This window comes from Cariama cristata, unplaced genomic scaffold (genome assembly GCF_000690535.1).
Source record: "Cariama cristata isolate BGI_N322 unplaced genomic scaffold, ASM69053v1 scaffold9988, whole genome shotgun sequence".
NCBI lineage: Eukaryota > Metazoa > Chordata > Aves > Cariamiformes > Cariamidae > Cariama > Cariama cristata.
In genome coordinates this window covers 35457-40528 of record NW_009631656.1, presented here as the reverse complement: position 1 = coordinate 40528, position 5072 = coordinate 35457, and positions in this window count along the sequence as shown.

Here is a 5072-nt window from a genome sequence, read left to right as displayed (position 1 = left end):
AAGACAAGCAAATTTTTTTAAGCAGCACAAGGAATAATTTTGTGTGAACAAGGAGGATGGTTTGCAGAGACTTCCAGCACATCCACTAATTACATTTAACACAATCTCCCCAAAAAATGACTTCACCGACTCATTGCCATCTGGTTCCCTCTCGCTGGTGAGTGCCAGGTGGGCACCAACGGAGCTCGGAGCTGCACTTTGGACACAAAACAGATCCCTGGGGAATCAGACCCCGAGAGGGTCTGTGAGGCAGAGCCGGGGAGGATATCGCTGCCTTACACCCGCAGACAGACGTTTCCCCATGTACCACTTGTGCTGGCACTCAGCAGGGTCTGGGCACTGAATGGGGACGGCTTAAGAGAACGGTAGAAAACCAACGTGCAAAGGAAGGAGTTTGGAAGCACAGCTCCGGGCTGCGCAAAGCTGCCCCCAGCTTTTCCAACAGCCTCCCAAGCCCGCGGCTGAGCCCTGCCCTACCCTATTAACTGCTCCAGAGCTGCCCAGCCACCCCCATGACCACTTTGAAGACACATCCCAGGACACCCGTAACTCAGCTCCCAGCCCAAAGCATCACTATGTCTCCTCTCCCCGGGCTGTGGGTACCGCCAACACCGGCTCATTTCTGGTCACTGTTCAGCAGCAAGACCCCAGAGAGTGACAGCGGGCTGGGGGCAGGCTCTGCGCAGCACCTCGCCTGGGGGGTTGCACCTCACTCCTGCCTCCAGCACCCCCAAATCCCCTCTGACACGCCCCATAGCTTGCAAGGTTGCTCTCACCTTCATGCAGGAGCAGCAAGGTACTTTGTGATGATTAGACATTAAGGTCCGGGCTTTCACGGGTCTCTCTGGTGTGACGCATCCAACCTGCCCTCCTGGTTTTATAGATCCTCACCTATCGATTGGTGCTTACTCATTTGCAGGCAGCGAGAGTGAAGCCTGGGCCAGCTGCTGGATCATTATGCCATTTACGGGATGCTACAGAAATAGAGAAAAAAGCACCCTGCAACTTATCTGCTATTGCCCCTGCTCATCTGAGGATGAAACCATTGTCCTCCCACCCAGCCCATGCCTTGACGAGCCCTTCAAGGGCAAGCACGAGGTTTTGCTGCCAACACAACACAATGGGAAGCGACTTTCCCCCCCCCAAATGATGGAGCATATCAGGCCCAGATAGAAAAGCCAAGACCATCGTGACCTGCTGCTGCTCAGCACCCTCCCTACTGAGCAGGGACAGGCTCCCAGTCTGTCCCCTTGGGAGGCTTTATCTTAAATGAACACCACTGCAAATTCCCATGTTCCAGTTAAAGTTTAATAAAAGCAGATTCAACTAGAAGCAGAAAATAAACAGGGTAAACTCAGGTCCCATTAAGCCCAACAGTGGGCAGGGAGTGAAAGGGCAATTCACTGAAACCTCAGGTTAGCGTGAGCTTTCCAGCACACGGATTTATCACTGGGGTTGAAGAAGTTGGTTTGGTTTGTGATTTTGTTTTGTTTTCAAACACTTACTCTGCCCAATTTGCTCCCCAGTACGATAGGCAGCCAAGGGGAGTCGGGGCTGAGGCTTTTGAGCCTCCCACACTCGTCTCTGCTGTACGCAGCTCCCAGCTGCACACTGTAACAGTAGCAGACCTGAATGGCTCCAGGGACCCCGGAGCCAGTCCCTGTCCGAGCAGGGTTTGACAAACCCCTTTTACTGCCCCAAAATAATGCTCGGTGCCAAGGAATCCACGGGAGCAGGTAGCACAGCCAGACCCCAACACATCCCCCCAGCCTGTCCCCATCTGTGTCAGGGGATTCACCAACAGCCAGAGCAGAACGGGAGGCGAGGGGAGGGTGTTAAACCCCACAGGAGCCTTGGAGGAAGCAAAGGGGAAGGCAGAGGGGCTTCAGCCCCAGTGTCGTGGGGTAGCCGGGTCCATGGCCCCTTCCCAGGGTCTCAGCATCACTTGCGGCTCCACACTCAGCTCTTAGTGGGGGGCGTGAAGTGCTCAACTCTGAGAGTGTTGGGGATGGTGCTGGCTGCCATGATCGCCTTAATTAACATGTTGCAAAGACATTCCTTACCATAAAAAGCCAAGGAGCTGGTGGAGCTGTTCCCCAGCACTGCGCAGTGTCGGACGTGACTTGGATACTTGAGGTCAGCCCCGAGGGGGCAAGCGGCTCCCCCCGCTCTCACCCCAAGGAAGGATGGCTCTGGTCGAAACGTGCTGCTGCTCCCAAAGCAGATCTGGCAGCCGCAACAGCCACTTGGCAAGGCTGAGAGCCTGTCCACCTCCTCATGTTTACTCCCCGTGCAGGGGAGATGCAGGTGGCGAGGGAGTGGTTAGAGCCAGGGCAAGTGGGAGGCTGGATTTAGGAAACGGGGACGAGGTGGCTCCGCTTTCCCTTTAGCTCAGGGAAAATGAGGGTTTTGGACTCCCAGCTAAAAGCCATACACCTCTTCCCCCAGGGTACTCACCACCTCCAGCTCCTCCTCACTGCATAGCTGCCACCAAGCTAGGCTCTCAGCCCCCAGCAGCCTCTTACCCCACTTTCCTTCCTCCAGATGTGGCCAGGGCATCCCTGGGGTAGAAAACAACCCAGTCAACTTCGGGTGTTGGTAACAGAGAGACCAGGGGGGAGCAGGACATTTTGCATCCCTTCTCTGACTGCATCTCCCGAACTCTGAGCTGAGCTGCACCAGCTCCTCACCAGCCCCAGACCAGCAGAGCCTTCCTGGGGGAACAGGCTGACAGCAAAGCCCAGAAATGCCTCTTCCAGTGTAGACCATGCAGAGATGTCCCCAGAGCCTCTGGAGAACAGGATGTGGCCCCATCCCAGACCCTAAAGGATCTCATGCATTTTCTTTGGGCTCTGGTTAGCACAAGAGCATCAGCCCAGGGAGGATACCAAGCTCCCCCACACTAAAGCTCAGATACTTTGGAAATGCTACAGGCAAAGCTCCTTCCTTCCCTCCCCTGGCTTTGCCTGCAACCACTCCAGGTGAATCGCCTCACCCTGAGATCAGCTACAATAAAACATGTTTTACAGACTCAGCCTGAGCACATCAACAAATTCCACCCTCTCTCCTGGAGAAAGAAATTCAGATCAGACTGCTGCGGCAGCAGAAACAGATCCAGAAAGATGGAATCCAGCACCTTCTGGTGAATGTCAGCATGCATATCCAGCAGGCTCAACACTGCACATAACGCAAGCCAGCCGTGCTTTGCTTATGCTTAAAAACACTCTGTCCAGGGCCTTCCAGCCTTCAGAGGCTCTTGGAGCTTGCAGAGGAAAAAAAACAGCTAGCACTGAAGTCTCAGATTTCCTCAAGCATTTGAGATCTGAAAGCAAAGCGGGAGGGAAGGTCCCTGCAGGGAGGGCTCCCGGGTCAGGACTGTGAGCCCACATGCCCACACATGAAAAGCGGCCAGGCAGGTACGATCAAGATTTGAACTTACACAGCGGTCCAGCTCTGGGCTAGGCAAGCCTGTCAAATCTGCTGGTTTTCAGGCATTTGCTACACCACTGAGAGCAGGTAGTGTTTCAGGCCATGCTCAGGTCCAGGACGAGGAGGTGAGGGGCTCAGAAAGGCCAGGAGCTACCCAAAAACCAGCCATCTGTGGATGCAGCAGCCCAGGCAAGTGGCTGGGTCTGCCACAGCAGGACCTGTGTTCCGATCCAGGCTCTAAGATCCAACTCCTATGTAACATGGGGCAAGATGGGTTGTCATCAATCTGCCCTTTGTCTCTCACCCTCTCTTATCCACTAGGATCATAACTGCCCAGGGCAGACCCTTCCCAGGATGTGCAATCCTGACTTCCCCAGGGAAACAGCCTACCTCAGAGCTGTGACACTCACCGCACAGAGCGGCCTCCCCTGCTAGGAGAAGATAAGGCAGGGTTGATGGATGCACAACAGCAGAAGGGTTAAAAACGCAGCTCTCCACCTTTCTGCCGTTCCCTGTTTCATGCTGAGGTCTGCCTTGCCCTCTCCACCTGCCCGTGCTCCGTTTGCAGTGCCCTGGACAGTGACACAACAGCTCTTCCACTGCTGGGCTAATTAGACACCAGCGTATGTTCACGCCTGTAAACACAGGCTCAGGTGAATAATGGATTTGCTCCAAATTGCAAAGTAACAGCTATTGTGAGTGCTCCTAGCTCTATGGAAACCCTGTATTTCAAGTGTTACCATGGGCAAATAATGGAGAAGATCCCACAACAGAGCAAGCAGCAGGAGTGAGGTGGGAACAGGAGGTGCCTGGCCAGAGCCCACAGAAATGTTTGTGCTCTGAACAGCCTTGGTATGATGATGGCAGAGTCCAGCTCCTGTATCAAAGCCTGCCAGTATCACTCCAAGGCAGGCGCGAGAGGAGCGCTTGTTTCTCACATGATGCCCATGGGTTAAATGAAGGGAACAGCCTTGGGTGCTTGCAGGAAAGAGATGCACCAGATTTCACAAGATAGCAGACAAACAGAGATGGGAAGAAGGTGCTCTGCAGAAATCTGTATGGGAACACTTCTGCGTGTGCTCTGCCTCAGGTCAATGAGGAGCAGCAACCAGTCAGGATGCCACGGAGCTCCCTCTGGTTCTCACTGCTCTGTCATGACTCCAGGCTCCTGCCGTCACCCTGTCTACCGCTGCCTCATGCAGGACAGAGAACCGCTACGGGGATAGCTCATGAAACTTTGGGGTAAGACATCCCTTGTGCAAAACTAGACTGAAGGCCTGCCACGGCCACACACCACCCTACCACAGAATCGGCATCTTGCCCCATCACCGAACTAAATAACAGTGGAATCCTACAGAACCAAGATTCCCAAAACCCATCAGGGAATCAGGCAGCACCATTTCACCATTTGGAGCTTACAGCCTCCTGCCCTTAACAGAAGGACTGTACCCAGAAGGTTTTTCATGGGTTTTTTGGTTTCTTTTTCTTTCTTTCTTTTTTTTTTTTTTTAAACACACTCACCATGTCTGTTGCACATCAAAGCATTAACATTTATACCCAAGGCCTGAAGATGTGCAAACATAAGAGCCCACACAGCAGCCGTTGCTCTGGATCCACGGAAGAAGGCCAAGACAGCCAGGAGG